Raw genomic sequence first — 22,864 nt, forward strand, 5'->3', positions numbered from 1 at the left:
CAATCAGCTCTGCTGCTTGCGCTGACAGATGAGAAGGAGGTGATCCCGCTTTGACGACCTCGTGGGTAGTTGCTACAACATACCAGACACTGGCCTATCTCTTTGCTTCTGAATGCTGACATATGCACAATAAAACGCCGTATCCAGATTCTAAATTGGTGAATCCTACACGTCTGGTCTCGGGCGTCAAATGTCATTAATTACAGCGACACTGTCATGTGGGTCTCCGTCTCCTTCTGTGGGGAGAAGACAAGCCGCATTAACGACGTTATATCGCTTTATTGTCATATTCGACTTCTCCAATAGCATAGCATTATATGTGAGCCAAGGTGCTGCCGACATGTGTGCTGTGTTTTGCTCAGAAAGCAGTAAGGATACTGCATGTGGGACCAGTCGGTTTAATTCAACAAAGCCGACTATGTCCCTGGAAGCTGCAACAGCCTTTTCAAATGCAGGCACGACACTGAGGCATTTGAGCAATCCTACCGTTACGGAATCTAAGTTGAGGTGAAAAATAAGCTACTGGCATCAATTTTCCACACTTAATTCTGCATCAGCACAGATGTCATGGGCACGCTTCTCATCCACTGTTTGTACAAAAGGCTTGTTTGGATTTGGAATCCCAGTGTCGGTGTAGTTTGGAGTGCCATTTCAATTCAACAAAGGCACTCTCGGCCTCAGGGATCACTGCAACGGACTCTAGCTCTGCAAACGTGAACCATGAGCTATGTCACTTTTGGGCACCTAAAGGGTTGCGTCATGCTGGTTAAACATTCTTAAGTAACATCGCATGACCAAAAAGGATAGCAATTGTTTCTTCATGTGAGGCTTTGAATTTTGCTGTTTTGCTTGAACTCTGTCTTGACCAATGGCCTTTCCTTGTTCAGATATTAAGTGACCTAAGAACTTCAACTGTTGTTCCGCAAGTTGTATTTTGTGAGACTAGATGGCAGAGCATCGCAAGCCTATCTTTCTCACATTGTTTCTCTGTTGATGCTGCGATTAAGCATTCGTTTACATACTGCAGAAGTGCTGACCCCTCGGTTAAAACAAGAGTCTCCAGACTCCTGTGTGGAGCCTCATTAATTATGGTGGGGGACTCACAGTAATCTTGAAGATGTCACGTGAAAGTATACTATTTGCCTTTGAATGGAAAAGTGAACCAGAATTGACTGTCGGCGTGTAACGGTACACAAAACAAGGCATTTGCTAAATCCACAATAGAGAGCCATTTACACACGGTGGAATTTGAGCCAATATAATATAGGGGTTGGGAACATTTGGGGTGTGCGGAATAACAGCGTTCTTGATAACCTGCAGGTCATGAACAAACCTCCATTCCCCCGATTCACCTGGAATGTTTGCCTTTTTGAACGAAAAAAATGGGTGTTCCCTCCAGTGATTATTCACTGGGGATTATCACTCCAGCCTATAAGAGAGATTCAAAGACTGGGGTAATTCCTTGCACAGCCTCGGGTTTTAACGGCTCTTTTGCTTTGCAAGGACAATACTCAGACTTCGGGGTTATTCGTAAGGGTTCGTATGAGCCCCACATCGTGTTTGCCTTTTGCCCTGAAATCAGTTACGACCCTTCTTAAACTTGGGTCCGAGACATCTACCATAGGTAAACGCCAGACGATACTCCTGGCGGGGATTACATGGACTGCCCTGTCTGCCTGAGTTAGCCAATTTAGTTTCTTTCTGTACGTCCTTATAACTGCATTGAATCAGATACCCACACCGACCCTGAAGATATAATCTTTCGGTTTTTGTGCCTGTCGTACCCATGGTCCCAAATTCTGACACCTGTCGCTGGATGCCTTCGCCAATGATCCGTGCGGAAAAGAACCTTCCACATAAAAAAAACCGGGTCTACTTACCGTCACAGATACTTAAAAAAGTTTAAAGTGACAGCACATCTGTGATCATTCCAATAAACTTCGCACAATAACAACTGATCTCGTTTAACCAATCTCCTGAACCAATCCTTCTCTTATGATTTGTCAGGACCATCGCGGTGTATGTGTGCTGTGCAGTGCAGCAGAAAATCGGTGTTAATGGGATTAACATGGCTACTTGCTTCCTGGGTGAGTGAATCGCTCACGGAACCTATAGCTCTCTGACATGCATCACGGGTCGTGATTCGTATTTTCCAGCCTGCACTGTTAAATCTTCTTTTTGTATTACCTGCAAGCCCGTCGGGGTACTGCGCAAATCCGACCCCAGTCTCATTATGAGATCCCGAGACATCAGATTTACAGAACAGGATTCCGATAACAGAAATGAGAATTGGAATGTTTCCCCATTTCCTGACGCACCCATTAAGTTGAGGAAGCTTCCGTTCATCTTTATTTGCGTCGACTCTCTGAACTGCCTTGATTTATGAACTGAATATGTTGCCCTTGTATCTTCCAAAAAAGTAAGAGGTGCACCTTCTACATATAACATAGATGTAAGCATTGACTTATATGCATCATCGTTGTACTGAAAATATAGTTCACGCTTCGCAAACTCAGTGCTCAGTATAGAGGTGGGACATGTTTCAGTGCCCATAAGGTTAGTAGTAGAGATGAACATTAGCGAGTATTCGTTGCCAAGCATAAGGCAAAGAGGCTTACCTGTAACTTTGGTGCTGCCCACCGCCACCTTAGCCTTCCTCCATTAGTCACACTGCTGTCCAGCTTCCAGGGCCGATTGAGGCTGTCTGAGCGTGCACTGCCTCACTCAGTGGTCCATTGCTCTGCAAACAAAGCACCCGCCAGATTTACGTCTGCCAGCCCTTCTTTTCACGCAGCACCTCCTTCCAACGGCTGGGCGACCATTTGCATCATAGTAAGCTGAGCTTTATGTGTTTGCTGTTCCATTTTTAATTTCCGTTTTTCCATCTCTTGTGCCAGAAATTTTTTAGCGTGTAGCACGTGGAGTTCCATCAAATTCAGGTTTCCCGTGTCCCAGGTAATACATTGGCAAGACGCCTCACGTAATGGGCGCCTGATAGTTTTCACATATTCCCTTTAAAGTACAATTCGCTTCTTCTTATCAACACTTCAAGGTCTGTGGCGTGAAACCTTCGAGTTCCTTTCCAGATATGGAGTTGTTTTTTTTCTAATTCCTTGGCTGTTGATATGGTAGTTTGATGGTCTTGTAAGTTTGCTATTAGTTCAGTTTAAATATACATAGTTTTTCTTTCTGTCGGCAACACTTGCCCTCTGCAAAGTCAGGCCCTTACTTTTTTGTTTTCCTGTGCTTTTATTGGTTTCAAAAGAAATGTTATTTTTCCATTGCAATGGACATCACATTATTTTCACAGGTCGGTGCAACATCGAGGGCCGAAGTGCCTGTACTGCACTGTAACGTTCTATGTTGTAAGATACATTTTCTGCTGGTGTCCGATGTCTCTCCTCACTGTGGAAACTTCCAGACACATCTTCCAGTGATTTGTCTGCACTTCATTCAATCCAGAAAAATGTAGTTGCTACTGCGAATGTGATCTCTCTACAATGGAGAGAGGAAAACCGAGTCGGTGACAAAGCTGAGATCACTTAAGTTCTGTCCAGAATCAATAAAAATTACCCCGGACTTCCAGTGTCCTGTCACTTTAACATTGCATTGTGTATCCAATCCATCATACCAGTCTCTGGTCTGCTGCAGTTCTCCTTCAAGGCACAGCGCAAGCTGGAAGATCGGCAACTCATTTTCTACTGAAAGACCATGCATATTTCAGGACCCAACATCGAGTTCAATTGTTTTGGATCCTGTCCGCCCTCTTCCACATTTTTCACCCACCCACACATCCCATCAGTTACGAACACGAATCATTGGACTCGAAGCGTTCACTGTCCTTTCTCATCATAGATGGACAAGAGCTGCTGATTTTGTTCAGGCATTTTGGCATTTCTTCAAAGAACATTTCTTTTTCCGTTGTAATCGCAAGACTGCAGGAACCGTCTGATTGCAGGAGGAGAAGTTCACAGGAGATGAAAATAATGCCAAGAGCTGGACCATTCCCATTGTGAAGGTAGATGAGCTAAACTGGGGCTGTGTAACTAAGCACAGGGAAGGCTGAGTGAGAAACTGATTAACATATTATGAAGAGGATAGATATGTATGACAGGAATAAGGCTTTTCGGGAAGGAATAATAACCAGTGACATAGACGAAAAGCAGGAGAAAGGCGGTTTAGAGGAGATTTAGGAAGAACGCTTTCACCCATAGAGTGTTGTTCATCTGGAATTTCTTATTTGAACGTGTGGTAATGCTCAGTGTTATGAGGATGTTTCAGCAGTATGGAGCCGAACACTTGAAGATCCAGAGCACACGTGGATAAGGACCAGATTCTGGAAAGTGTGACGAGGTCAGACAGACGTGAGATGGGTGTCCCGAACGAACTCATTCTAAGGCAAACCTTTGTGCTGAAAACTGGGTGAGGCCGCGACTCTGTGGTGCAATGGAAAGCGCGTTGAATTTCTATGCCTTTCTTAAGACTGCCATTCAAAAGTTGTGGATGCAAATCTCATCAGAGTCGAGTTTTAGTTTATGTTTTGAAAGGTGTTCAGACCAGACTCGGCTGCTCATCTGCAAAACTTAAAACATTCATGCAGAAACCCAACTGACTCGAAATGCAACATTTTCCTCTTAGCGATGAATAACTTCGATGTCTATTAATGGTAGAGATCGATAAACATGTGTTAGCCACTTGGCAACACGATGATATGGATACGCTGGAAAAAGACATAAAAGTGCTGTGTGAGCTGTGATGGTATAGAATGGCATGGCGGGGCAGGAGCGGTGTTAAGAATGGCCTACTTCTGCTCCTTTCTGTTTGAGTCTTTTCTGGCCCAGGTTTTTAAACAATCACAACGAGAACAATGTGAATCTAAACCAATTAAAATTTTCTGGCTCACCTCCACTTCGCTACCCTCCAAGCTGGAATAGATAGCTCCTGTTTCAGTTTTAGGTCAGACAGTGAAGGATTCTCATAGGTTCTCTATCAGGCTGAACATCCCTTCACATAGATTTCCAAGTGGACACATGGAGCAAGCGATTACATGGATGCTGGGGATTCAGGGACAGATTTCCCTTTTGCTGCGCTAGAATTCTGGCCAAGGTAATGAACGTGAATTTCTGACATTTTGAAACTTACTCTGGATTCTTGCGACTTTACTAATTAAACTAAAATTCAATTTGCCCTTGCATAACATGATTAATCTTTCACTATTTATAAAAAAAAAACATGCGACGTGCCCTTGGATGTAGTAATGCAGAAGATTGTTGACGTTGTGTACAGTGTGGGTCATTGTGCCGTATGAACATTCCAAAGGATGCTGGTGAAGTACCAGTGAATGGAATTCTCTGACGAATTGATACCGATAGAAGGAAAATCCCAGTACAGTGGCGACATAACATTGCCTGTGATCAACGCAGAAAGCCACGGTAAACGAACACAGAATTCAATTATGCCTATTTTCACCACATTTTACTATGTCATTTTCCTGAACCTGATGCTCCATAATCGATGATCCATCATCAGTATAACCTCCTCTGCGCTGTGTTGCATTTCAGACCTTCAGCAAAAAAGGAGTAATTGGTTTGAGGGGCCCAGTGTAAGATCAGTAGCCATTTGTCATCAGTACACGGCAGCTCCAGTGGTGAAATTCGTCAATTTGATGTAATTGCACGACAGAATGGAAGTGCGTAAGGTGCCAAAGTTGCACATTCGGTTCTCGCCAGGTGTAGGTTTTACTGATAGTGACCAGAGATGATTGCAACTTCAAACTGAAGAACAGTGCAGCACCGAATATTACACCATAATAAAGTTTATTTTGGCCCTAACGTTGTACCGACCTGTGATACCAATCTGACTAGTATTTTACCATCATAATCCGCAAGTTTATACAATGACCATTTCATTGCCCTGAAAGTTCTTGAGTCGACGAGTGTTGAAGGCAAGGCGTTCAGCACCCTTACTACTCACTAATAAAGGAACCTACCTCGGTATCTATCACCCTCAGTTTACATCGATGTGCCCTTGTGCCAAAATTACCATTTGAAGAAAAATGCCTTCACTGTCCACCTGATGGCAACCTCTGATCATCTTCTATGTCTCTCTAAATTCAGTCCTCAAACTTCTTGTCGCTATCAAAAACCGCCTCAAGTCCCTCAACCTTTCCTCGTAAGACCATCTCTCCATAGAAGGCAAGATCCTAGAAAATGTCCTATGCACCCTTTCCAATGATTTCACATCCATCGTATAATGTGGCGACCAGAAATGCACGCAACTCTACGAGTGCGGCCACACCAGTTAATTTCTGGAGCTGCAAAGTGATCATTTCGCTCTGAAACTGAATCACTCTCCCAAGAAAAACTAACACACCGTACTCCTTGCAAACAAACCTGTCAACGTGGGTTGTAACTTTCTGAGTTTAATATACATGGGCACCGAGATCGCTCTGCACATCTACACTTCCAAGAATATTGCAATTAGCCAAGAACTCTTTATTCTTGTTGTTCCTCCGAAGTAAATTATCGCACACTTTTCCACATTAAAATCCATTTGCCACCTCTGAGATCAGCTCTGCAGATTATCCATGCCCCTCTGTAACCATCAGCAGATATTGGCACTATTGACAACATCGTCGATCTTAATGTCATCTGCAAATTTACGGATCCATCATTCCATGCCCTAATCCCGGTCATTTATAATCATGACAAACCAACAGCGGACACAAAAAGGAACCTTGTAGTACACTATCAGTTACTGAACTCCAGGATTATCATTTCCCATGAACTGCCACACTCGGTCTTCTTTCAGCGAGCCAATTTCTGATCCAAACCGCTAAACCATCCTCAATCCCATGACTCTGTATTTCATGCAACAGCCGACAGTGCCTTACGGAAAACCATATCCACCACATCAACCACTTTACTCTCATCCACCTCTTTGCTCACCTTCTCAAAGATCTCAATGAGGTTTGTGAGGCACAACCTGATATTCATAAAATCGTACTCACTATCACGAATCAACTTCTTCCTTTTGCGATGATCATAATTCCTATCTCTCATAATCTATTCCAAAAGCTAAGGATCACTGTTCTATAATTACCAGCATTGTCTGTACTCCCCTTCGTGAAGAAGGGGACAATATTTGCTAAACTCGGGTCTTCTTGCACTAATGACATACACACTGACGCAATAAAGCTTATAGTCAAAAAGTTCTGCAATCTCTTCCCACGATTCGCAGTGAATCCTCGGATACATCCCATGAAGTCTAGGGGACAAACCTGTTTCATGAATTACTAACAACTCCTCTTTATGAATGTCAATGTCGTTTATTCTAATAGGTTGCATCTCAATATTCACTTCGACAACATTGTATTTTCATTTTTGATATGATAAAAGAAATCCATTCAGCGTCTCTGCTATCCTTGGACTCCGCTGACAACTTCGTACTTCTGTTCTTGACAGGCCATAATCATATGCCAGACATTCTTTTATTCTTGAATTATCAATTGAAAGCTTCAGGATTCTTCCTGCCAGACAAAGACTTCTCATGCCTCCTCTTCGCTCGAAGTAGCTCTCTCTTTAGGCCCTTCCTGGTTAGCTTTTAATTCCCAAGCGTCCTACCTCAGCCTTCATATCTCATGTTTACATACGCCTCCTTCTCCTGCTTCTCAAGAGATTCAACGTTTTCAGTAAACCCAACTCCCTGTGTCGACCTCATATTCCCTGCATGACGCATACATACTTACCAAAGACATGCAGTAGCTTTTCCCTGAACAAGCTCCATATTTCAGGTGTGCACAACCCTTGAAGTTACTTTCCACATGCGGTGCATCTTAACTCTTGCCACATCGAATCATAATGGTCTTTCTCCCCGCGATACCTCATGCTCTGCAATAAATACCTATTCCTATCCATCACTAAATAAACATAACCGAATTGTGGTCACTATCAACAAAGTGCTCACTTACCTCCAAAGAGAACAGCTGACTGAGTTCATTACCCATAAGCAAATCCAATGTGGCTCTGCATGTTGTTGGCCTGTCTACATGCTGCGTCAGGAAACCCTCCTGCATACATTGGCCAAAAACTGACCGGTCCGAGGTGCTGAACCGATAACATTTCCAATCAATATTTGGAAAGTTAAAGCTCCCCATAACAACTACCCTGTCACTTTTGTTCCTATCCAGAATCATCTTTGAAATCTTTTCCTCCATATATCTAGAACATTTTTGTGGTGACCTCTACATTCCTGATTCTAATCTCAGTTCATTCTACCTCAGCAGATCCAGTCGCGTCCTCACCAATATCCTTTTTGCTACCAAAACACTGTCCTTGACGAATAATGCCACATCTCCCCCTCTGAAACGACCCTCCTGTTCTGACTGAAAAATCGAAACTGAGATACCAGGAACAACCATTCTCTTCAGTCCTCCGTTCATGTCTCTGAAATGGCCACAACATCGAAGTCCCAGGTAACAACACATGGCACCTACCCTATCCCAGATGCTTCCGGCGTTGAAGCAAACACACTTCAAGCCACCTTTATCCTAGCCAGTACACTTTTGTAAACCTGAAACCCTATTTATGACAAAACCACTCACAACCAACTGCAAACTAGAGCTACAATTCAGTTTTCCACTCCGCGGCTGAATTCGTTCAAACCCTCATGAAGAGCTTTGGCAAATTATCCCCTCAGGGTATTGGTACTCTTCTAGTTCAGATGAAGACCATCCTGTTTGTAAAGGTTCGTCGACTCCAGTATGAGCCCCAACTATCCAGGTATCGGAATCTCTCCCCCCTGCACCATCCTTGCAACGACATTTTCAAATGCTCTCTCCCTACACTTCACCTCACTACGACGTAGAATGGGCAACAAATCAGAGAGAGCTCTGTTTGTTCTAGATTTAAGATGTCACCCTCGATTCCTGAAATTCTGCCATACATCCACATCACTTTTATTACCGATGTTGTTGGTGCATATGTGGACAATGACTTGGGGTTGCCCACCCTCTCCCTTAAGGATCCTGAAAACACGATGGGAGACATCACAAACCCTGGTAGCTGAGAGACAACACAGGAATCATGAGTCTGCCCTATATCCACAGAATCTCAATCTGTTCCCATCGATATGGAGTCCCCAATAACAAATGCTCTCCTCCTCTCGCCCATACCCTTCTGAGAAAAAGGGGCAAACTCTGTGCCAAAGACCTATAACCAAAGTCTTTCCCCTCGTAAGTCATCCCGCCCAAAAATAACAAATATGGCATGCATGTTACTGAGGGGCACGGCCACAACAGATGCCTGCACTGTCTGCCTGTTAGCGTTTCGGCTCCCGACTGTATCCCATCTATCTGTTTCTTGTACCTGAAGTGTTACTACCTCACTATAACTTCACTCAATTCCACTCAGACTCCAAATGATCTGACATCAAGCTACAGTTCCCGAAAGCAGTTGCCGAGGAGCTGGAGTTGGGTGCATGTCCCGCAGATGTGGATATCTGGGACATTATTGAAGACCCTTACCTCTCACATTCTACAGAAAGAAATTTCAAATGTCCGGCAATCCATTCCTAATATTGTCTACATACACACTTTCACACATATATATATATATATATATATATATATATGTGTGTGTGTGTGTGTGTGTGTGTGTGTGTATATGCGAAAATATATACATATATATATATAAATGTGTGTGCACTTGCATGTATACGTGTGCGCATATATATTTAAAAGTTGCAAAAGAAAGTTGATTGAAACGGCATTTTTTTTAAATGATTTTGTGGAATATTCTGTCGTTGGGAAATACCTCAGTTACATACAACCAGCAGAAATACTGCCTGAGTAAATATCCATCTCTCAATAGAGATACAGAGGTGACGTTTGAAGATGTTGACGTTTCTCATATCGTTGATCCTGTGCTGTGTTAAATTCTGGAAAGGATGTTTAGTTCGTTTCATGTTACTTATTTTGTTGCAACCTCGCACAGGCCATTAAAACAATCCAAAACTTATCAGATTTATCTCATTGGACAATGTTGTCGGCAAAACTGGAACCGAAATGATGAAGATGTTTGAAGTACTGCTTTAAAGATTATAGGATTCAAACAGGAACATTTTTCGAGTCTTGTCACTGGATATTCTGGGAGGAGAGGGTGAGACGCAAATGGTCTCACTCCCTTCTCTGTGATTGCAGCCAAATGTCTAAGGCAATAGATGAAAAGAAAATGGTGCATTCCATCGACAGGTCAGTTCCCACTCACTATAGTATAATTTCGCTTTGATTGTCGCCATCGTATAAAGGGTCAGGTAAGTGGGGAGATCGGGATTCTGGTGGTAAACGGAGACATTGCGATAATTAATCCCACATTGTTGGCATCACTTAAAATCATAAACCAAGTATGCAGCGGACTGAGCTTACCGACTTCCCTTTAATGCTGAGCTAACAGAAAAAGCTCAGTTCTTTTACAATTTATGGAGTTCACGTAGAACAAGCTGCTAAACCTTTCTTCACAACCAGCACTTTCTACACTTAGTCGTACTCAGTTGGAGGTGATATGTGGTATATTTCCAATTCACGTTAACCAATTAGAAATTGTGCACCTAACGCTTACCCGACCCGGCCGACCAGGCTCCCTGTCTTGGTGAAATTCACTCATTATGTTTCTGCCTGCATTTCTACAAATACTTTAGAATCAGCTTCTGACACATTTTTCCTGAAAAATAATCATTTTCGATTTCAATTACTGTAGAATGAAAAAACGTGATCCAAACTTTTCCTTATCATTCATCGCTGGTTTTGAAGTTCCAAGGTCTAGTTATAGATCCATCTGAATGAAGGATTTTCCCTCCTGTTTACTCTCAGCAAATTCACATCATCAGGGAAACTTCCATATGGACGCAACTCAGTTTTACCTGATTTCACGCCACATAATCTATTCGTCTGTTCCATCATCCCATGAAACCCAGCCTAAGCTTTTCTAATGGCGTTATGCTCCAGTACTTCGTTGGTTTCCTTTCCATTCTTTTTTGTTTCCCAGTAGACGCTGTCCATTCTTCCTGACGTCTTTTGATTCCAGTCATTGGCATCCATGTCTTTTATCATCTCTTTTATATCCCAGGGAAGTCTATCTTGAGAAAGAATGCTGTTCCGATACAACACATGAAAACCCGCTCGAATGGTGTATACTGTCATTACCAGTATAGGAAAGATGGGAGCTAGTTCAGTCACAGGTGAATCGGTTGGTTGTCACACAATGGATCAACCACTGACTGGGAAATGACTGTTTTTCTTCACTTTTCTCCCCTCTCTGAACATGTGCTAAAACAACACAGTAAGGTATCATAGAATGGCGACAGTTAAGAAACAGGCTATTTGAAGCAACAAATTCACACGATCCTCCAGGGATTAACCCTCATAGAGTAATTCCTTAACATAGTACTCTTCATTTGTTCGTGAATAAGGCACCTTACTGACAGTCGACCCATTTGGATTCATGCCATGTCTCAGGCTCTGTGAGGCAGCAGTGCTAACCAGTGTGCCACCTTGCGGCCCTGCAGCAATATTTCAAGGCACACGCGGACGCGTGTAAAATGCGTTTCCTGTCAAAGATGCTCCGCTTTTGTTGTTGTCCTTATCAGGAACAATAATCCTGATTCCCTGACCAGGCAATGAACCAAAGCCACAGCGGTGATAGTGCTGAATTTTAACCACGAGCTGACATTTAGGACGGCAGGTGCAATTGCATCTTCTCTTAACAGCATAGTTATTTTTCCTGCGATGAGACGTTTCTTCCAAAGTACTATTCGTGACACTGAGCTTTTATACCACAGAATAATGCATTATGTCAATGCCAGTCCATTAAACATCCATCCATTCTCATTTCCAGCTTCCAGTAGCCCGCAGCCTGACTTCTGAAGTGTTCATCTCAAAGAGACGTTCCCTGCAAAGGTTTAATCTCAAATGAAGAAGCGAATGAGACTGAAGTCAGATACCATAAAATTGGATCATGAGCTGCGGGAGAACTGAACCGCATTTTCAACCAAAGAGGGAAATATACAGACACATCTTGTGAGAATGACAAAGGCCTTAGGAGAGGCCAACATTCAGAAAATTAGGAATTGAACTGTTTGCCTCTTCTTTCTTCACTTCGGGCTTTAAAACCCGATTCTGTTTGTATAAGCAAAGGGGTAAACAGGCAGGCGACTGTCCTTCGAGGACTGGCACAGTCGTGAATAATTGGTACATGCTAATTATTGAATTCTCCACCTGTTGAGGTAGCCTGGCTAGCTCTGCTCTTCTAGCCTCCTACCTGTTCTCTTCCAGCCTTCTACCTTTTTCATTTGGATTCCAGCAGATTCCTGCCTCTACAGAAGGAATGGAAGCATTCAGCCGCTTCGCTGTATGCTTTCCTCCCCCACTATTTCACCGTTACATTACTGCTTCGACTGCATCACGTTGTTCTTCCGGCTAAGCTAGAGCATTCTTGGCATCAGATGCTTGTCGTCCGAATCTTCCTCGAAGTAGAAGCACAGATGTGGTTTTCGAAAGTCAAGCAGATGAGGCCTGGTCCGTGGGGAAAATCACTTCACGATGTTCCCTCAGAAATAATTCCAAGCAACACGGAAAATGCTTCTGTGAAAAGTTTGTTGCAACAGTTGTAAACAAATTCAGCAAAGCCCAAGCAAGATTCGAATACACGACCAATGGTTGAGAAGACCAATGCTCTCTCCTCTAAGCTATGGAGCCACCAGCGCAGGTACCGCTTTTTCTGGCTAACAGAAAATGATGAGCTCTAGCACAGCAAATTCCGTCGTCCGAGGTTCGTGATGCAAGCTTCGTTTTCTGTTTTAAAATAATATTGGAAAACCCATTTCTTTGATCATTTGTTTGATCACTTTGTCAGCTTTGAGTGCGAGCAGCAGCTAAGGTAAGACTGTTTGTTTTAAAATTACTTACCGGTAGCGGGCAGTGGTGTTTTTCTTTTCTCTCTCTTTTACAGAAAGAGCGGGAGCAGCAGGGGGAAGTGACGAAGACCGGACGGGCAGCCGGGAAGGAAAGCAGTGAGTATAAATACTCACCCTTCGACGCCAACGGTCACTTTGAGTGCGGGCAGCAGCTAAGGTAAGACTGTTTGTTTTAAAATTACTTACCGGCAGCGGGCAGCGGTGTTTTTTTCTCTCTCTTTTACAGAAAGAGCGGGAGCAGCAGGGGGAAGTGACGAAGACCGGACGGGCAGCCGGGTAGGTTTTTTTCCTATAAAAGCGAGCAGGAGAAGAACCCGAGGCACTACGAGGCACTACGGCACTGCCTCCCACCCGCCCTCCTCCTCTAACCTAAATAATAAGACCCGTTGTGGTAAGTAGGTAAGTGCTGCATTTTGCTTGTTGTATTCTTTAGACCCAGTTTTTTTTTATATAAAAGGTTACTTTCAGAGGGATGGCAGTGAAGGCAGTGCAATGTTCCTCTTCCAACATGTTTGAGGTGAGGGATGCCATGGACATCCCTGCTGATTACACTTGCAGGAAGTGCACCCATCTCCAGCTCCTCCAAGACCGCGTTAGGGAACTGGAGCTGGAGTTGGATGAACTTAGGATCATTCGGGAGGCAGAGGGGGTCATAGATCGGAGCTTTAGGGAAGTAGTAACTCCAAAGATGGCAGATAGATGGGTGACAGTGAGGGGGACTGGGAGGAAGCAGCCAGTGCAGGGACCCCCTGCGGCCGTTCCCCTCAAGAACAAGTATACCGTTTTGGATACTTGTGGGGGGAACGACTTACCAGGGGTAAGTAACGGGGCTCAGGCTTCTGGCACGGAGCCTGTCCCCGTTACTCAGAAGGGAAGGGTGGAGAAGAGCAGATCAATAGTAATTGGGGACTCAATAGTTCGGGGCACAGATAGGCGGTTTTGTGGGAACGAGAGAGACTCACGTTTGGTTTGTTGCCTCCCAGGTGCAAGGGTACGTGACGTCTCTGATCGTGTTTTCCAGGTCCTTAAGGGGGAGGGGGAGCAGCCCGAAGTCGTGGTCCACATTGGCACCAATGACATAGGTAGGAGGAGCGCTGAGGATGTTAGACAGGCTTTCAGGGAGCTAGGTTGGAAGTTCAGAGTTCGAACGAACAGAGTTGTTGTCTCTGGTTTGTTACCCGTGCCACGTGATAGAGAGTCGAGGAATAGGGAGAGAGAACACTTAAATGCGTGGCTACAGGGATGGTGCAGGAGGGAGGGATTCCGGTATTTGGATAACTGGGGTTCTTTCTGGGGAAGGTGGGACCTCTATAAACAGGATGGTCTGCACCTCAACCAGAGGGGCACCAGTATCCTTGGTGGGAGGTTTGCTAGTGCTCTTGGGGGGGGGGGGGGTTTAAACTAACTCTGCAGGGGCATGGGAACCCAGACTGTAGCTTTAGGGTGCAGGACCTGGAGTGTAGGGAGGTTAGGAACATGACATCATTTTCAAAGGAGGGTGCCTGTAAACAGGAAAGTGGCTTGAAGTGTGTATACTTCAATGCAAGAAGTATACGAAATAAGGTAGGTGAACTTGCAGCGTGGGTTGGTACCTGGGACTTCGATGTTGTGGCTATTACGGAGACATGGGTAGAACAGGGACAGGATTGGCTGTTGCAAGTTCCAGGGTTTAAATGTTTTAGTAGGGTCAGAGGTGGGGGTAAAAGAGGGGGAGGTGTGGCATTGCTTGTCAAAGATAGTATTACAGCTGTGGAAAGGACGATGGATGAAGACTCGCCATCAGAGGTAATTTGGGCTGAGGTTAGGAATAGGAAAGGTGAGGTCACCCTGTTAGGAGTTTTTTACAGGCCCCCTAATAGTCCTAGAAACGTAGAAGAAAGGATTGCGAGGATGATTCAAGAGAAGAGTGAAAGTAATAGGGTGGTTGTTATGGGGGACTTTAACTTTCCTGATATTGATTGGAAAAGCTATAGCTCAAGTTCGTTAGATGGGTCAGTGTTTGTCCAATGTGTGCAGGAGGGTTTCCTGACACAATATGTAGATAGGCCAACAAGAGTTGAGGCCATACTGGATTTGGTTCTGGGTAAAGAACCAGGCCAGGTGTTAGAATTAGAGGAAGGTGAGCACTTTGGGGACAGTGACCACAATTCGGTGACTTTTACTCTAGTGATGGAGAGGGATAAGAGTGCACTACAGGGCAAGAGTTATAGCTGGGGGCAGGGAAATTATGATGCGGTGAGGCATGACTTTGGATGTGTGGCCTGGAAAAGTAAGCTTCAAGGCAAGGGTGTAATTGATATGTGGAGCTTGTTCAAGGAGCAACTATTGAGTGTCCTTGATAAGTATGTACCCGTCAGGCAGGGAGGAAAGGGTTCTGTGAGGGAGCCGTGGTTTAATAAGGAATTGGAATCCCTTGTTAAATGGAAGAGGGCGGCCGATGTAAAGATGAGGCGTGAAGGTTCAATTGGGGCGATTGAGAGTTATAAGGTAGCCAGGAAGGACCTGAAGAGAGAGCTAAGAGCAGCAAGGAGGGGACATGAAAGGTCCTTAGTTGGTAGGATTAGGGAAAACCCTAAGGCTCTCTATAGATATGTCAGGAATAAAAGAATGACTAGGGTAGGAATAGGTCCAGTCAAGGATAGTAGTGGGAAGTTGCGTGTGGAGGCTGAAGAGATTGGGGAGACACTGAATGAATACTTTTCGTCAGTATTCACTCAGGAACAGGACATTGTTGTCGATGTGAGTACCGAGTCACAATTAAGTAGAATGGATGGCTTTGAGGTATGTAGAGAAGAGGTGTTGGAAATCCTGGAAAGGGTGAAAATAGATAAGTCCCCTGGGCCTGATGGCATTTATCCTAGGAATCTCTGGGAAGCAAGGGAGGAGATTGCAGAGCCATTGGCCTTAATTTTTATGTCCTCGTTGTCTACAGGAGTAGTGCCAGAAGATTGGAGACTCGCAAATGTGGTTCCCTTGTTCAAGAAGGGGAGTAGGGATAACCCTAGTAACTATAGGCCGGTGAGTCTCACTTCTGTTGTGGGTAAAATCTTAGAGAGAATTGTCAGGGATAGGATTTATGAACATCTGGATAGGAATAATGTGATCAAGGATAGTCAGCATGGTTTTGTGAAGGGCAGGTCGTGCCTCACAAACCTTATTGAATTCTTTAAGAAGGTGACAAAGGAGGTGGACGAGGGGAAAGCGGTAGATGTTGTATATATGGATTTTAGTAAGGAGTTTGATAAGGTTCCCCATGGTAGACTACTGCGAAAAATACGAAGGTATGGCATTGAGGGTGAATTGGAGGTTTGGATTAGGAGTTGGCTGGCTGGAAGAAGACAGAGGGTAGTAGTTGATGGCAAAGGTTCATCTTGGAGTGCTGTCACTAGCGGTGTTCCGCAAGGATCTGTTTTGGGACCATTGCTGTTTGTCATTTTTATAAATGACCTGGAGGAGGGGTTAGAAGGTTGGGTGAGCAAGTTTGCGGATGATACGAAAGTCGGAGGAGTGGTAGACAGTGAGGAAGGATGTGGCAGGTTACAGCGGGATATTGATAAGCTGCAGAACTGGGCAGAAAGGTGGCAAATGGATTTCAATGTAGCTAAGTGTGAGGTGATTCATTTTGGTAAGAGTAATAAAAAGATGGTGTACTGGGCTAACGGTCGGATACTTGGTAGTGTGGATGAGCAGAAAGATCTTGGTGTCCATGTACACAAATCTTTGAAAGTTGCCACCCAGGTAAATAGTGCGGTGAAGAAGACATATGGCGTACTGGCTTTAATTGGGAGAGGAATTGAGTTCCGGAGTACTGAGGTAATGTTGCAGTTGTATAAGACTCTGGTGCGGCCGCATCTGGAGTATTGTGTGCAGTTTTGGTCCCCATACTATAGGAAGGATGTGGAGGCACTGGAACGGGTGCAGAGGAGGTTTACCAGGATGTTGCCTGGTATGGTAGGAAGATCGTATGAGGAAAGGCTGAGGCACTTGGGGCTGTTTTCATTGGAGAAAAGAAGGTTTAGGGGTGACTTGATAGAGGTGTACAAGATGATTAGGGGTTTAGATAGGGTCGACAGTGAGAATCTTTTTCCACGTATGGAGTCAGCTATTACAAGGGGGCATAGCTTTAAATTAGGGGGGGGGGGGGGGGTAGGTATAGGACAGATGTTAGGGGTAGATTCTTTACTCAGCGAGTCGTGAGTTCATGGAATGCCCTGCCAGTAGCAGTGGTGGACTCTCCTTCATTATGGGCATTTAAACGTGCATTGGAAAGGCATATGGAGGATAGTGGGCTAGTGTAGGTTAGGTGGGCTTGGATCGGCGCAACATCGAGGGCCAAAGGGCCTGTTGCGCTGTATTATTCTATGTTCTATGTTCCCAATATCTCATAATGTGACTGTGATCAAAATTTATTTAAACTCCCTCCAGAGGAAAAACTTTGAAGTTTCCATTATGTGAAAGACACGATGTAGTATTGATTGCAATTAATTGCCCTTCATTTCAACAAAAATTACAGCTTTTCTTCTTCGGTTGTTGACTAATTCGTTTCCTATAGCATTGTGCAATTTACGTAGTGAAGAGATTTCACAATTTATGATCTTGGTAGATGAAGTTTAGGCACCAAACGTAGAATAGTTCAAATCGAACATACTCCGGAGATTGGAATTCCAGGCTATGCAGGTATCTGAGAGTGCATTTTAAAACAAAATCTTGGGTGTCGTGTTCGCTGGCTGGGTTGGCATTTATTGAAGAACACTAATTGCTCTTGAGTGGGCTGGGAGACATGACAGTGATAGACAGAGCGAAGACAGTCAAGAGATTTGCAGAAATGATAAAAACATTGGAATTTAGCTGCCCGGTAATGGGTGAACAACCCTTGTTTTTTAATAGTCCCACGTGCAGCAGAGTTATTGAAAGATTTCAGGACTACATCTTTGGGTGAATAACCCGCAATCCCTGCCCTTCTAGCATGTGGGAGCCCGTGTGGAAAGATAAAGCTGCGAAGGCCGCAGTGCACGTTTGGGCAAATGTGCAGTGGTAAAAATATCATTCAGGTCAGGAACAAAGAAACACTGAACAGAACGCAAGTGCACCCTTGAATAGAGGCAGAGGGAGTTAGGCCAGAGCAGAGGGGGAATTTGAGAGGACGGATGGAAGTGTGTTACCATCGTTTAATCCAAACGAATGGATTAGAGTTTGAGCTGCAGAAGAGCGGAGACGTGGAAGAGTTAATGATGTTAATGAGGTGCAAGTTGGCTGACATGGTGACGATGGCAATATGTGGTTGAAAGCACAAAACGCGGTGAAGGATGTCACTATGGTTATGACGTGACTCGTTCAGACTCAGACAGGGAGAAGATTGAGTCAGTGGCGAGGCAAGGGAGAAGATTGAGTCAGTGGCGAGGCATTTTCTCCACGCACATGGTCAATGATGCTTTCTAGCTCATCTCATCCATTTGCTGCAACTCCACTCCAGCAAGGACAGAGCTCCCTTATTCATCACTTTAAATTCCAGCAACCTCCGCAGACATCATATCATTCTCCGACATTTCCACCACCTGAAAATGAACCCCACCAGCTAAGATGTGTTTCCCTCCCCACCCCTATCCGCTTTCTATAAAGATCATTCCCTCTAGGACTCCCTTGTCAAGTGCACACTCCTCAACAAACCACCCTCCCCTCCCGCCCCATTCTCATTCCAGCATGGGATTTGCAAAACCTCCACCCATACCTCCACTCTGTCGCCGGCCCCAAAGGAGCCTTCCACATCCGTTTGAGTTTTACCTGCACTTCCACGCATGTCATTGAATGTATCCATTGCTCCTGATGCAGTCTACCTGTATTGCAGAAACAGGATGCCTAATTATAGTTTCCTTCAGAAAACACCCACAGGCACCCGGAACAAACAACATCACTGACTAGTGGCCGAACACTTCAACTCTCCCTCCCAATCAGCCAAGTTCATGCAGGTCCTGGGCTTCCATTGCTCTCATGAACTGTCCTATGTATCAATCTTCCTTCCCACCTATCCGCTCCGCAATGCTCTGCGACCAATCACCACTGCACACACCTCCATCCACCTATCGCACTCTCAGTTACCTTGTCCCAGCCCCATCCACTCCAATTTGTCTCTCTACCCCCTCGGTTTACAAGCTTATTTCCTGATGATGGCTCTTGCCCGAAACGTCGATTCTCCTACTCCTTGAATGCTGCCTGCCCTGCTGTGCTTTTCCAGCAGCACACTTTCGACTCAGGAGCGAGGCAGTGGATTTTGATTTCGGGACTGAAGACAGAGGCCTCAGTTTTGCCATGATGCAATTGTAAGAAATGTCTGCTTCAAAAGAACTGCATGTCAGACAAGGCAGGACATCATTTGACCTGGAAGGAACAGGGAGGTGATCGTGTTGATATCCACCTGCAGATCTATTTGTTCTCTGTGGTGGATGCTGTGTGCATGAAAGATTCTGACGAAATTCTGGTCACATTCTAAGTGTCAAAAATTCCTCACCCTCAGACCATATCTTAGAAAGTATCCAGAGTCTTGTGAAAGTTGCTTTCCCACTCTCATTTTTGGATAACATCAATTTCGCAGGATATTAGAAGGGGAAGATTTACAAACCAATCTCTCCGCCATGATCTGATAAAATCGCACATTTTTATCACAAGTAGAACTTGATCAGATAGAGAACATGAAAGGAAAAAAACCCTCTGGTTACAGTGATAGAGAAATCGTTCTCTTATTGTGTGTGTGGACAATGGTTCTACCCATCATCAGAGCTCACAAAACACAAATGCAGTCATACTAAGGAAAGTCTATGGAAATGTGCGTATTCATTTCCTTGTCTGAGCTGAATTCCCATGGACACAAAGATTCCAGGAAAAAGTGATTCACTTGCTCAGAGTGTGGAAAGGGATTCACTCTGTCTCTGACCTGCTGCAGCACCTGCTAGTTCAAAATGAGGAGAAACCATTTCAAAGTCTGGACTGCCGAAAAATGTTTTAAAACGTCCAGCACAACGCTCATACTAATTAGAAACCTTTCATCTCGCCAGACTTTGGAAAATGTTATCAAACCTCTGTGTGCTTCATCTCTGTGAAATATGCTCACATGAATGAGAGACCTTTAAGAATTCTGGAGACGTGACGTCTGATCTACGTGCTCACCCGGGAGGAGAGATATCTTTGTTTCCAAAGCGATGGGACCTGCTGTAAAAGTCCGAGTGACCGGATGGCTCATCACATTTCTCACAATATTAACGTGCCTATATTAATACCCTGACTGCAGGAAGTGCTGCACAAGTTCCTGGAGACGAACGTGTCATCAACATATTCACACTGTGGAAAGACATTATTCACTCTAAACGTTCCAGGGGGCAGTTTATCATGAACGTCTTCCCATTGAAGAGAGACCTATTAAATGTATAGTCTGTGGGATGTGCTTAACAGTCTCTGTAGAACTGATGTTCCTTCGACATTTTCACAATGTGCAAGACGTTTCAAGTGTAGTTATTCTAGGAATAAGTTCAAGCGTTCTTCTCAACTCTCAGTACACCAGCCAGTTTGCAGTGGGCAGAAAGCATTTACTTGCTCCATGTGAGAAACACAGTTAGCTCACTCATCGACCCCGCTGAGACACTGCAGAGCTTACATATCTCAACAGCGATTTAACCTTGTTGTTCATCATATTCAGATCTGAAAGCAAAGTTTTGATATTCTGGACAAAAATCAAATAAATCAGCTTTGTATTAAATTTATTGTCATATGTCATTGGAAGGATGGGTTTACCGAGTACTTGAAGCCTCAGCACAGGTTCTCAAGGGGAAGTAATGTCTGACAAATATATTTGACATCTGTGAGGAGGTAATGAGCAAGTAAGATGAAGTCTACTCTGTCGAGGTGACCAGCTGGAATTTCCAAAAGGCTTTTGGCGAGGTGCAGTATGACAAACTGCTCAAACATGGGCAACTTCTACTTTAGACGATGGTGTGTATGGAGTTTCCGCATCCTCTCCGAATCTGCCTGGATTTCCTCCCCAGACGAAAGATGCGTCGGTGACCTTCTTTGGCCATGGGGAATGCAGAGTTACAGGAATTGGGTAGAGGTGTGAGTTTGGGTGTGATGTCCGTGGCAGGATTAAAGGAATCTTCCTGGGCCGAATGGCGTGTTTCCACATTGTAGGTATTATATTAGGACAAGGTTGATCGCAGGGATTAAGGCTTTTGTCAAATGAATTTCTTTTTTTAAAAACGGTCACAATTTCCATATAAACATTTGATTTCAATTGAATCTGTTGAACGATATAAGGAGGGGAGGGGCATTCTTAAAGAGGACCTCATAAAGGTCAAGCGAGAATGTCAGATCGCCTTAGCACGTAAAGTTAAGGATATAATCTAAAGAGATTCCACAAGTACATTAAGAACTAGAGACGAAATAGGACCACTTTAAGATGAAAGAGCTCACATTTGTTTTTAACCTCAGCAGATGGAGAGATATTTAATGTTCACTTCGTGGAGAACGAAATGGACCCTACAACTAAATATTGATGTTTATAAAGTCGTTTCCATTGAAAAGGGCAAGTGCTGGAGGACTTGGAAAATATGAAGATGGATATTTCTCTGGGATTTGATCTCATGTATCTCGGAACTTTTTGGCAAGTTAGGGAATGAAACTGTTGGGCCTTTCGTAGAAATAATTGTGTAAGCTATTACTATGAGTGAGGTGCCGAAAAAATGGGGAGTGGCTAATTTTGTGCTTTTGTTAAGAAAGGGTTACATGGAGAATCCTGGAAACGATAGAACTGTGTTTCTGATGGTGGTCTTAAGTAAGTTGTTGGATGCAATTATAAACGATAGGATTTAAATGCATTTGGAGATACAAGGAATAAATAGGAATACCCAGAATGTTTTTGCGTGAGGGAAGTTGTATCTCACAAACATGACTGAAATTTCGAGGGCATAACTAATATGATTGATCCGAACAAAGTGGTAGGTATTGCTCACTTGGACTTTAATAAAACCTTTTTCAAGGTTCCACATGTTTGCCTGATTCAAAAAGTGAGATCACAGAGAGTTCAAGGTGAGATTTCCAATTCGATATAAAATTAGATTAACAGCAGGAGGCTGGGATTAGCCGTGAAAGTAGCTTTCAGACTGGAAGAGTATTACCGATGGTGTCCCACAAGGATCGATGCTGAGCCCACATTCATTGTTTCATTTAAATAAATGATTTAGGTGAGAAGATAAAAAGCATGGTAAGTAATTTGCAAAATTTGTCGGAAAAGGGACAATAAAAAGGTGATGGAAGATTGTGAAGAGATTTTCTCGTCAGGTCAATTTCCCTCTCTGCCCCCGAGTTTTTAAAGTATTGGGGAGTGGGGTTGGGGCGGGACAGTGAAGGGCCATCCGTCCATCGTACAGACCAGGTTATCAGACGTCCATCTATTCTCGTCCCAGTTTTCAGCATTTGCCCCATAACTTTGAGTGTTCTGACTTTCGAGGGAAAATGTCAATGAGATTCGCTCTGTGAGCTTAAATGACACAACAATGGTACTGACGGTTGACATAGTCATACTGGGTTGCAACACCTTTGAGGAATGTATTCTCATGTTCACACACAGAGGCAGACACGCAGGCACATTCCCCGACAGTGATCGAGTCCTCATCATTGTACGCACTCCATGCGCTTTACGTCCGCAAGTTTCTCTCGTGAAAGGCGGCTTTAAGTGGAATACAAGCCACCTCTCCAGAAAATATGAACCGTTGCTGTGAGCTGCGATATGAAGTGGATACTGAGCTGAAATAGTCCCACACGCTTCGCATGTGTCACTTTCAGTAACACGAATCCCACCAAATCAAGGCATCTTGCTCCTGGGATCTGACAGGATAGCTCTCAGCAAACA

Source organism: Chiloscyllium plagiosum, unplaced genomic scaffold, assembly GCF_037043375.1.
Source record: "Chiloscyllium plagiosum isolate Xiang-an unplaced genomic scaffold, Cpla_swu_hap1 HiC_scaffold_21, whole genome shotgun sequence".
In the NCBI taxonomy this organism is placed as follows: Eukaryota; Metazoa; Chordata; class Chondrichthyes; order Orectolobiformes; family Hemiscylliidae; genus Chiloscyllium; species Chiloscyllium plagiosum.